This window comes from Taudactylus pleione, unplaced genomic scaffold, assembly GCF_031769625.1.
Source record: "Taudactylus pleione unplaced genomic scaffold, aTauple2 ptg000083l, whole genome shotgun sequence".
Classification (NCBI taxonomy): Eukaryota; Metazoa; Chordata; class Amphibia; order Anura; family Myobatrachidae; genus Taudactylus; species Taudactylus pleione.
The window spans coordinates 1,513,977-1,526,544 of NW_028284485.1; the positions used below are offsets into that span (position 1 = coordinate 1,513,977).

The 12,568-nt window shown below is 42.3% G+C and overlaps 1 protein-coding gene across 5 annotated transcripts in view; it reads right to left on the reverse strand.

The window, feature by feature from the left end:
* LOC148532117 (ubiquitin thioesterase otulin-like) overlaps nucleotides 1–12,568 on the reverse strand; it is a 138,243-nt gene that overhangs the window by 120,587 nt on the left and 5,088 nt on the right. The window contains exon 1 of one of the 5 annotated variants that reach the window (XM_088468261.1): nucleotides 8,904–8,982. The exons of the other annotated variants lie outside the window; for them this stretch is intronic. The gene's annotated coding sequence lies outside the window, so the exon portion shown is untranslated. Of the gene's footprint in view, nucleotides 1–8,903; nucleotides 8,983–12,568 lie in introns of those variants that run through there. 5 annotated transcript variants of the gene reach the window in all.

Consider the following 12,568-nt stretch of genomic DNA (forward strand, 5'->3'; position numbering starts at 1 on the left):
CCTTTTTCTGTGATTTTTCTGGTGGGTTTGAAACTGTCCAATTTACAAAAGGCAAAACCCCTGAAAAAGGCAAAAACCTCAAACAAAGGTTATCAATAGTTGTCGCTGTTCTATTTTTTTTACGTTAAAAATACAAAATGTTTACTTTATAAAAAATTTTGAGAAAGGAAAGTGAGCTGCAACTGCATGCTGTTTGTGCAGGATCTGTACTGCGCATATGCAGATTCTCTTTTGCGAGCTTGCTTGAAGTGCCCGGATGTTTGGGGGCGGAGTCAGGCAGCATTCCAGAAAATGGGGACATGTTGTCCCATTTGCTGGACGTCCTGAAACCAGTGGCTGCGTCCTTGTATGCAGCTTCACTGGCTTCAGCTGCGTGGAAACACCGCCCATTTTGAGTGACTTTCAGGTTGCTCAGATGACCAATGTTCATGCAGAGTGATCCTATGCTGAGTCCTCGGACACAGCAGCGGATCACAGAATTCGTCAAGAAGCGTCTATTTACACAAAGCGCCTCTTGTGGCATTAGCATATCTTAGCAAAGCAGCTGCGTCCAAAACCTCAGCAGCTTTGGTAATAGCATACACCTCTGAATCAGGCTCAGTGTGCAGCAGTTTTAAACACAATAGTTCCTCGGGATGGTTATGGGATGCCGGCGCTCGGGATTCAGGCGACAGGGTTAGAATACCGACACATGTCGGTCAGTATGCTAACCCTACTCTTCTCCCTACCCTAACTCTCTCTCCCCGATGCCTGACCCTAACCTTCCCCCCTAGTGCCTAACCCTAACCCTCCCCCTTCTGCCTAACCCCTAATGCTAACCCTCCCCCAACCCTGCTACTTACCTTTGGGAATCCGGCGGTCGGGATGCCGGCACCAGGATTTTGAAAAGTGTCGGGATTCCGGCTCCTCCATTCTGAGCGCTGGAATACCCACAGTCGGAATATTGACCACATCCCTAGTTCCTTCCTTATGCTTAATGACATTGCCTGTTCCTACCTCTTGCCGCCTAACTTTACTTAACTTGACATTGATTTTATCCTGCTGATTCAGTTCTGTAGTTGCCTGTTCCAGTTTTGACCAGCCTTGTTATTTGAACAGTCAATAGACCTGACTGTACACAAGCTGTAAGCAAAAGTTGTCTGTTACGAATAGCATTTAAAGTAATTACAGTTATTATTAGAGTTTTTGAACAGGTCTGTCTGGTTATATATCATTATATAGATCAGTAGTAGAATTGTACTTCTAATACAGGGTTTTTAATCCAAAATGTGCTTCTGCAGTATCTGTGCTGGAAGATGACCACTTTGCTCACATTTTTATGAACACAGCATAAATTTGTCTGCTGTAAGTTACTATACCATGATCAACCAGGTGCTGATCACGTGTAACACCAATGGGTGTAACAGACTAGTGTTTATTTGAAGAATAATTTGCAATTCTTTAATATAATGCACACGTGATTTTAAGTAGTACATGAAGAAGTAGCTCCATACCATTAAGAAAAAATTTTCAACATTTTGTAACCTTACACACATTTCCGTTTTCCACCACTGCTTGTTTGCACTTATTAAGTACAGTAGAAGATAATCTTCCAATTACAAGTTAGCTGTATCCATTGATATTTACGCACTTGGGGCTTGATTCAGAGTTGCCCGCTATTCCGATGTTCATGCATTTGAGCGATTATCGGTGGTCTGCCCACGTGTCGCAGCCGCATGCACGCCAATTGAATTGTGATTACAGTGCAGTGAGGTTTCAATTGCAAGTGATTGACAGGAAGCAAATGTTTTCTGGGAGGTAACGGGGGGGTCCATCCATTATCGGTGCGTGTAGCTGGCAAAGTCTTAGATCCTGTATGCAGAGAATATGGCTACAGGGTCTCAGGTACTGCGGCAATGCTTCGTGACGATAGACTCACTGAAGGAGTTGATGTTTACCTGACCTGCATCCGATTGCGTATGAAGTTGCGGGCAGCTACGAAGGAGACGGTTAGCGCCTCAGTACAAGTCCCGGCCACTGTTACATTAACATATTTTCACACATCCACAGCAGCAAAAATCGCAGCTGTGGCAGCATTAGTGTACAACTCTAAATCAGGCTCTTGTTTTCTATCTTGCCAAATTGTGGATTGTACTGATTTTAGCACTTTGTATTTGGATTCCCAAATATTTTTCAGGTGCTTACTGTAGTTCAAAGTATTTTGAGACTTGTTCTTAACTTGCTACCCTTAATCTATATGGATGAGTGAGACTGGCGCCAATTTCCCTGTTAGTTCCTTCTACAGTATATATCAAGATCATTACGATATTGATCTATCTTATCTACCAATCAAGCTGATATTTAGCTCCTTATTGCTTTGTGGTTCAGTGGTGTCCCTACCTGTTCTGACATCCGGTGTCAGTAAGGTGGGCTGCCTTGTAGGCTTCGCCATGCGCCAACAAAACAGGACGTGGCCTCGTGGGTGGGCGTGGCTTTGTGGGTGGGGCGTGGTCTAGCGGCCTGAACCCCCATTATTGTCACTCTGGTGATGCCAGAAATGCGGACTGCCCCCGGGGGCCAGCCTGTTTTGCAGTGCCGGCTCCCTCACTGTGTCAGGAGCAGAGTGCTGCACGCAATGCTACAGTGCAACACCCAGCAGGTGCCTCCCAGGTGCGGTCCACACCCCCTGCACCCCCTTTACGATGCCCCTGTTGGCGTCAGGGGCGTATTTATAATGAGTGCAGAGTGTGCAGTCCAGGGGGACCTACATCCCACACCCTGCACCCATATTTTCTAATACTTATATCTCCGTGGTCTTGCGCTGGGTGTCTCAGCCCTGCGCAAAATGCTGGAAAATGGCCGCCGCGGCCGTTTTCTCAGCATTTTGCGCATGCATAGTGAAGAAATTGCCAGGAAAATGGCGGCACCTCCATTTTCCCGGTGAGCTGCACATGTGCAGTAGACTCTGGGCACAGACTAGTGCCCAGAGTCTACTGCTGTTGTGGTCAGCCATCAGTCTGCTGCCGGCCGCTGGGAACAGAGGAGGGGACCCCAGATGGGAAATGCACACTGGCCCCCTCTTCTCCTATTATGCCCCTGGTTGGGATTCTTCGGTTTTAGACATCAATTCTCAGTTTAGCTGTTACAATTAATCCGTGATTATATAATACTTCTTTAAGAGTGGTAATCTTTTCTTGAATGAATGTGATTGAAGTCCAATAAGCAATTTAGGGGGGAGATGTACTAAGCTCAGGAAAATTATAAATTGGAAAGATATAAACTGCCAACCACTCAGCTCCTAAATGTCATGTTACAGGCTGTGTTAAAAAAATGACAGGAGCTGAGTGGTTGATAAATTGGAAAGTTATAAACTATCACTTCTCAAAGCTTAGCACATCTGCCCCAATGTGTTTTTCTCTATAATACATTTTTTTTTTTTAACTTCGTCGTTGTTCTGAATACCTGTTGTTAACAGTTAAGCATCACTAAAAAAAATAAATAAATACAAAAATAAAGACTACTTTTATAATTTAGAAAGCACAGCAAATATGAAAAGTTATTGCGAATAAGGTATGCACAGTTGGTTGTTATTGAAAAATAGGCACTGTCTCTGGTGGTTTTGGCAATTCTGAAACAAATACAGGATTGGTAACTGTAAACTAATATTTGCGTCAGCAAAATAGGGATGGGTATGGGATCCTGGTGGTCAGGATGCCGGCACCGGGATTCTGACAGGTGTCGGTATTCTGGTGCCGGCATTCTGAGCGCTGGCATCCCAACTATCAATATATTGACTGCATCCCAAACAGACACATTGGGAAACAATGGTGGAATTTATCTATGCTGATCTAAACATCAAATCAGTGATGTACTTTTAATGGGTGTGTGGTGCACACAAACTTCTGAGTCTAGGGCGGCCCAAACTGCACATTTTGCCCTCAGAGATATGGTGCATGCGCAGAAAACTCTGTCACCATGCCAGAGTCTTAGTTATATTTTGCACATGTGCCATTTTGTCAGGGGAAAGGTGGTTCAAGGAAATCAGTCCCCTTTTATCTTAAAACACCCCTGCACCACACCCAAAATGGGGACAGTGTTCTAAAAGAGGAATATTTGGAAGATATATCTTAGGAAACAATTCTGTTATCTCCAAAACTGGTTATCTTATCTTCACATGCTACACATGCAAATTTACTTGTTTAATATGTGAACATTTACAAACATAAATGTGGGACGAATTAAGGATCTGCTCGCTAGATGCATTCGCTCACTCAATGCGTATGCAAATTCGGGAAGGCAGGCGATCGCATGGCAAGGCACTAGCACACCCACTATGTCTTGGCGTGCGATCGCTTTGTGTATGCAGACACCCACTTGTATACGTCATCTCCAGGAAGTGTATGCAACCATCGGTAAATTGGGTACCATCGGAAGCGAACGCAGCTCTTGTGGTTGACTATATCCTACTGCAAGCACTTCAGTGTGAACTACAATCTGGTAACGTGTACTATGACGCTGCCTGTTAATTATGCACACCTCTGAAACGGCATTAAGACCCTCAGACACGCCTGCGTTTGCACCTCCACTCCCCCGTTTCTAGTGGTCTACCCCTGTCACCACCCACAAACGGCTTCTCCTGTCACTCATTCAGCCGGGCAGTCTATGCGCAATGAGCGAACACTTCCTGATCTCTCGCACTGGTTCACGCAATGCGATGCATACACATGCACACACTGCGAAACATCGCCAGCTACGAGCGAACTCTTCCTAGCGAGTGGGTCTGAATCAGGTCCTAATCCCCATCCACAGGCCACCAAAGCCACTTAAGATTGATATGTAACATTTGCCTATGTGTGCAATCATTTATAGAGCCACACCAAATTTACAGCAGGTCTCATCCCTTTCTGAGTTAAAAAAATCTGGACTATCTCACTAAAATCTGGACTGTTGTATGGTCTGTATTTTTTTATTGAGTGGCAGGCTCAATCTGGGTAGATGAGAATAAGAAGGGATAGTTGAAATTGTAGGGTGCTTATTCATCATAACCTATGGCCTAAGGAAAGAGATAGACAGCTATTTAAATAAAAATCTCAGCACAACAAGAGAAATAGTTTATTACAGTATCCTCCTCTGAGATTAAATTTAACAGGTGCAGCCACAATAAGGTTTAAGGTATTACAGAGCTTAACAAGAAAGGAATCCTAGTGCTTACATACCACACTAATAACTCAATCTAAAAATGAACCTGCAGCGGTATAGCAAACAAGGGGAACAAATTGCAACCCCACAAGCACTGAGTCAAAAATAGTAAAACACACATACCGCGCTGGTAGGCAATTTAGAATAAGGTGATATGAACTTAATAATAAAATTAAAATAATGAAAAAATAAGACAATGCATATATAAATCAATAGGACATAGAATCAATAGTAAAAACATATATTCCACAGTAAAAGTAAAAAACGTATGAATAAAGGAATATTGTATTAACTAGCTGGTGTATAAATAATGGTACTAATGTGCTGGGTAATGGTGCATACACATGATCAGATTTTTCCTTCAGATATGAACGATAACGATTTAAAAATCGTTCAGTCGTTCATATCTGAAGGAAAATCGTTCATATCTGACATGCCTGAACGATGGACGATCAACGATGCGCGTTCCCGTTTGTCAGATAACGATATCTGACATCTGATGGGTTTGCAGTCAGACTTGGACGATTCCATTCATTTTAATGCAGTCAAAAATCGTTCAATCGTTCAAAACTTTGGTAAAATCGTTCAAATCATTCAGTCGTTCAGTGGTTCATCTGACAAATCTGACAAGTCTGACAAATCTGACCGTGTGTATGCTCCATTAGTCACAAAATAACAGTTCCTGCATGGAAAGATTCCAGATGCTTCAGATGAAAAGCGTTTGAACACACTTTGCTAGTTAATAGGTTTTGTAATATTGTAGCCGCTATCCTGCAAATACTGTATCCGTTGAGATATTCACAATAGACAATCTGAAGCTTGTATAGCAAAGACAGTTAGTAACTTTTGGGATACTCAAAGTGTTCCCCCGTCAGGCACACAATAATAGGAACAAGGTAGGAGTACTGACCGGTCTCAAGATCTCAGACGACTACAAAATAGAGGTAGCGTTGTTCTCTCACCAGCTGTACTGTGGAGAATGCTGGTCATGTCAGAAAACAGTCTCAGAGTCACGCAGCTGATCCAGTGTTATGGCTCTCCGTCCAGCTGCACAGTGATGATTGCCTGCCTGAGACCAGGGCCCAGGAGAAGCCGGGAGGATTTTCCGGATGAGGGGATGTGCGCTCCCGCGACTTGCAGGATATCTTCGCACTGGGAGTAGAGACTGCGGACACTGACGACACTTGCAGGAGCGGGTTATAGGACAGGACACAATGGACAGGTACGGGCAGCAACGCGTTTCGTCCCATTCCTGGGACTTTTTCAAGTTCCTATTAGTGTGTGCCCGATGGGGTAACACTTTGAGTATCCCAAAAGCTACTAACTGTCTTTGCTATACAAGCTTCAGATTGTCTATTGTGGCTATCTCAACGGATACAGTACTTGCAGGATAGCGGCTACAATATAACAAAATCAAGCTATTAATTAGCAAAGTGTGTTCAAACGCTTTTCATCTGAAGCATCTGGAAACTTTCCATGCAGGAACTGTTATTTTGTGACTCTAACCCAGCACATTAGTACCATTATTTATACAACAGCTAGTTAATACAATATTCCTTTATTCATACGTTTTTTACTTTTACTGTGGAATATATGTTTTTACTATTGATTCTATGTCCTATTGATGTATATATGTATTGTCTTATTTTTTATTATTTTAGTTTTATTATTAAATTCATATTACCTTATTCTAAATTGCCTACCAGCGCGGTATGTGTGTTTTACTATTTTTGTCTCATTACAGAGCTTAAGCCTTAGCTGCATTTTGTTCTAGTGTTACTTACAACCAAACAGTGAAAAGTTTGAGTATACCTCTACATGTTTTGTATGAACTTTAATACAAACATTCAACAAATGTAAGTATCTGAAGGAATTAGTGAATATTAAATGAGCATGCATTAGTAAATATTTTAAGTGTTGTTTAAATTATGTTCTGAATTATTACTATTGTACCAATGTTTGGAATGTTTCTGGGGTCTCTTTGCTATCACAACAAACACACTGCAAAGGCTGGAACACAATATGGACTTTAAATGGATTTAAGTAAGCCCTATGAGATCCTGTAACTATATTTAGTCTTATTATGTTTGTGGTATATGTGTTCCCTTGCTGTCTGATCTGTTTATAGAAGTGCAAACCAATAAACCTCATAGAAACTTTATGTTCATTTATTAACTGAAAATAACTGTGTTTGAAATAATGTAATGCAGGGCCGGTTTTTAGGTGGGGTGAACGGGGCGGTCATTCAGAGGCCCCCACACATTGGGGACCCCCACACTCTGCAAACATTGTCCTGAACTGGGCCACTGTGGACCATCACTGTTCCGGCTCCTGGCAGCATCACAGTCTGTCATTCACCAGGTGGATTTTTGATGAAAGTTTTTCAAACGAAGATAGCATTTATCCGCCTCTACACTACTGTGGGTGGCCAGGCAATGACTGACAAACTCTAAGCCCCGCCCCCCATACTGATAATGCAGTGATATGCCGGTGTATGGGTAGGGGTGGAGCCTAATGTCAAGACATGCTCACCCTGTCCCCTGTCAGGAACATCAACATAATGAAGCTGAAACAGGAAGTGTGTATGCTTGCGGTCTCACTCTCTGTCTCCCTCCTTCATTCCCTCTTTCTCCGCCCTCTCTCTCTCCCTCCAATCTCCATCTCTGTCCCCCTCTCTCTTTTCCCTCCCCCCCTCTCTATATATATTCCTCTCTCTCTCCCTCTTCCCCTCACTCTCCATAGGTAAAGTATATAGTAGTGGCTACGGGGGGACAGTGGACATTTTTATTTAGTCCAAAGGGAAAGTCTTCCCGATGAGACCCCCCCCAAAAAAAAATTAAAAACAGAAAACAACACCAACCCGTAACAGACAATGCTAGACAACATTCACTGAGAGTGCCTACAATTATTTATTATATTGATACAGTTTAAAAATTTCAACCATGAGGCAAGCTTAATGGGTAGATTTATTTTTATATTAGCACTGAAATTACCTACCTCAGGGAACTACTGAGTTAATTAAATAGCGGAAAATCCCGACAAGCACTCAAGTAAAAGACTGCACAAGAATGATGTGTGTAGACTCCCTTACAAAGGTTCGATTTTAATCGATTGTGATCAATGTGTTTCTGGGGCTTACTAATGTGTTACCAATACTTAAAAATAAAATAAAAAATTGTCTGTTACTAAATGTGTGATTTAGATCCAGAAACATAACGTCAATGTTGATCGATCTCAATCATTTTTTAATCAACCAAAATCGACCTTTAGTAAATATACAGCTAAAGATAGACAGGCACATTGCATTCAAATTATCAAGCTTATCTATCTTATCTATTTTAATTAATAATAAGGAATTGTGGGCATCAAAAGGTCTAATGTAATGAAATGTAATGTCCAAAAACAATTGATTATCAATTTGATATAGATGGAACATTTTATTTTAAAAGGATTAGATCAAAGCTATATATTGCAATTGTACAATTACATTCTAACAATACTGCAACCTGTCTGCTTTGAACTAAAAATGTCTTTCGGTTCATTAAAATTAATGTAATTATGTATCCTCGAAACAAACTTGTTTTGTTGCTTATAAACTTATATCTATTTAACTATTGATTTATCATATCTCTTTTCTATATGTCTGTCTCATAGTCATCTGTCTCATACAGTATGTATTTACAATATAACTATCACATTGTTGAAATAGAGAGTTTATGATTTACCTTTATAAATCAGTCTTCAGCTCATTCCTATAGCTGTATGTGTTCTCTAGGATCCATGCCCACAGTGATTTCATTAAACTATCCCAGGCAATCTGTCAAACACTTGACGGGAGTTGCTAGATTCTCTTACACAATGGACAATCCTTTTTAGTTGCTGGTTGGAAAAGTAAATCTGTGTCCTATTTTTAAACAAGTTAGACAGTGAACTAAAAATAATGATTCCACTATTTTCTAACCAAATCATCCTAGAGATTCTGAGTGATTTGAAACAAACCACAATAGGAATTATTCATAGATTAAGGGATGAAGGAGGTTCTCTCCCGCATCCTCGTTTTAAAGAAAGAAGTCTTGAGGATTTGGCCTCAATCCTTATAGTTCTGCTCTTCTCTACATTTTATACTTTTCATTCTTTGCAGCTTTAGGCCTCCTATTATTATGACCTGGACAGGGTAGAGTTGGCATCCCTGAATGGTGTTTTGTAGGTGGTTCGCCAATGGTGAATAGAACGGCTTGGCCCTCCAGATGAGGCTTATCTGAGCAATGACTTTAAGTCACAACTGGGAGTTGGCCCATTATCTAGAAAAGATGTAGGATTTTGTCCTTATATTGAATACAGAGACCTAAACAAGATAACGTTCAAAAACATGTGCCGTCATCTGCTAATACCGGAAATATTTGAAAAACTGAAAATGGCAACTATCTTCCCTAAGATTGATCTAAATCCACAATAGTGATGAATGGAAAACCATGGTCAATGGTTATATGGGACTTATTATTATCTGGATATGCCATTTGAATTTAGCAACAAATCTGACGTCTTTTAAGACCTTATAAATTATTTTCTCAGAGACTTTTTTAGAAAACTGCATTTGTGTGCCTGGACAATATAGTAATCTACATTTTATCCTCGATACACCAGGATCATATCTTTAGATCTTGGTGTAGAAACTGAGATGGTTTGCTATGGATTCAGTTAAAGTGCAAGCCATACAGAAGTGATGAACTTAACATGTTGAAGGCTCTTCAAAAGTTTACTGGCTTCACTAATTATTGTTGGATACTTACAGTATCTGCTCTTTCTCCATAATTGCCACTCCTCTCACTGTTATGATGAGAAAAGGGGCAGACCCAGCCATTTGGTCTACAGAGGACTTTATGGACCTTAAAAAAGATTTTTGTAGTGCACCTGTACATTGCCATCCTAATGTAGACTGCCCTTTATGAGGGAAATAGATGCCTATGACATGTGAGTTGAAACCATTGGATAAAAAGCTTTACTCTTCTAGCTTCTTGATACAAAAGTATTCTTACACAAAGATGAACTATTATGTAGACAATAGAGAACATTTAGTTATAGTATTGGCGTTGGCTGGAAGAGACCAAATGTAGAGCACAGTGTTTACTGTCAAAAAGAACCTTCAGAACACTGAAACTGCCAAAAGGTTAAAACCAAAACAAGTTTGTTCGTCTTTCTTTTTCTCCAGATTTAACTTTGTTTGCAAGTCCAATTCCAAATGCCTTAAAGCAGATACTCTCTCTTTTTGGCAGCAATAGTTATAATGTCTTCCTCAGACTCTGATACTTTCTTTTGCTAATATTATGGTAGTCCACACAAGAGACAAAGCCAAGTTCCCACTGACATAGGGGGTCATTCAGACCCGCTCGCGAGCACAGGACGCTCGCAAGCGGGTCGATGTTCCCCCACTGCGCATGCGCACGATGGAGGGAGCTCCGTCGTGCGCATGCGCGAGACCCGGTGAGCGACAGGCTCTCCATCGCTCCTGGTCTCGCACCAAAGGGGGCGTGCTGTCGATGTTGATTGACAGTACGCCCCCTTTGGTGGGCGTGCCTGCCAGATGGAGGCATCCCCATGGGAACGCCTACCGTCTGAAGCCGGCCCCACTGACATCACTAGTGATGTCAGTGGGAGTGATTTTGGCTCTGATAGAGCCAAAATCACTCCAGGGCTTGCGGCAGCGAGACCCTACTGCAGGGTCTCCGTCGCAAGCACGATGGTCGCGATGGTCAAGACCATCGCGACCATCATCATGGACGCTCGCATATGCTGTGGGTGGTAACCCACAGCTAAGCGAGCGGCCAGGAGGCCGCTCCATTTTCATGGAGGAGGGCACTGATTCAGAGCGAGCGCTGTGGTCAGAGCGTTCGGCTCTGAATCAGGCCCTTAGCTCCAAATGGCAAATTACAAGTTTGGGTGATCCTGGTATCTATGAGACCATAAATATCCAAATATCTAAAGAAAAAAAATACCAGGGAATTTTTGATGACTTGTTAAAGCTGTGCCCGCATTCTAATGGTCAAACACATAGGCTTCTCATGCCTTTTTCTATTCCAACTAAGCCATTATGCCACTTTTCAATGGAATTTATTGTGACCAGCACCTGGAACCACATGAACTGCTCCTGTCTGCCTCCTTCAGTGCTTCATCCACCAAGTTCTTTCTGCAATACTGAGATAATAAGTCCCTACTATTTAAAGCTTACAAACCTGGGGTCATTCAAATACTGGTAAGCATATTGATCTCTATTGAGATAGGCTGCTTGTTATATGGAAAGACCTCTAGGGATTCTGGGGATCTTATTATATCTCCACAGGTATTGCCCCATGAGGAATTCCAGAGATGGGGTTCCAATGCCCCCATCTCTGGTTTTGTATCAATATAGGGCATTTACTATACATTGCCATGCCGCTGGTACCATGTATAATATGAGATCTATTGAGATATGACATTTATTTTCTGTTTGTATTTCAAAATACTGCCTAATGTTGTCTTAGCTTCTGTCTTACAAGTTCTATTTTGGGTGTGGAGGTGAGTGCATTGTGATTTTAACTGCATTTGTTACCCATGACACAGGACCTGATTCTGAGGCCCTGATTTAGAGGTGTACACAGAATCAATGTTTGTGCAGGTAAGAGATTATTTGCAACTTCGTATGCATGAAAAGTCCTGGAAATCCCTACAGCGCATACGTACCACTGAGTGTACACAGAGACCATTGCTGAGTATGGAATCGCTCCCATTTGAGCTGATGGTGGAAAGCCACGGGCAGTTCTGGAAATTGACTAGGAGACGGCTTGAAGAGATTGCAAAAAAACCCATCTCATGGGCGTGTCAGCATATGCAGCTGCATCCTTTAATGCATAGCTGCAGCCACATAGGCCATGATGCCATAGGGCATTGTAAATGTCAGTAGTGATCGCAATGGCACACCGATAGAGTAGTGTTGAGCCCACCGGTGGATTTCCATTGTTTACAGACATTGAAAATGGGCATCTCAGGGCTTGCAATGTCCGGTGCTCTCAAGCACACAAGGGTAAGGCTAAAACTAGCATTTGCATATTATCTCAGCAAGTAACTTTGCACCTGGACAAACCACGTTCCAGTCACCCTGCAGCCAGATGCAGGGACCATGGGGCAGCAGCGGTGCCACCCAGGGGCACAGAGAGGGGGGGAGAGAGGGTACTATTTACCTGGACCTGTTGGAGGGGACCGGTGGTGGCTGTGTCCTTTGGCCCAAACCCCCGCCACCTGCTGGTACTATTCTCGGGCAAGGAGAGAGAGAGGACTGACTGCTGCTGTCACACTGTGTGCTGGGCTAGGGAGAGAGGCTGCTGCAGCAGCAATCAGTCCTCTCTCTTATTGCGTT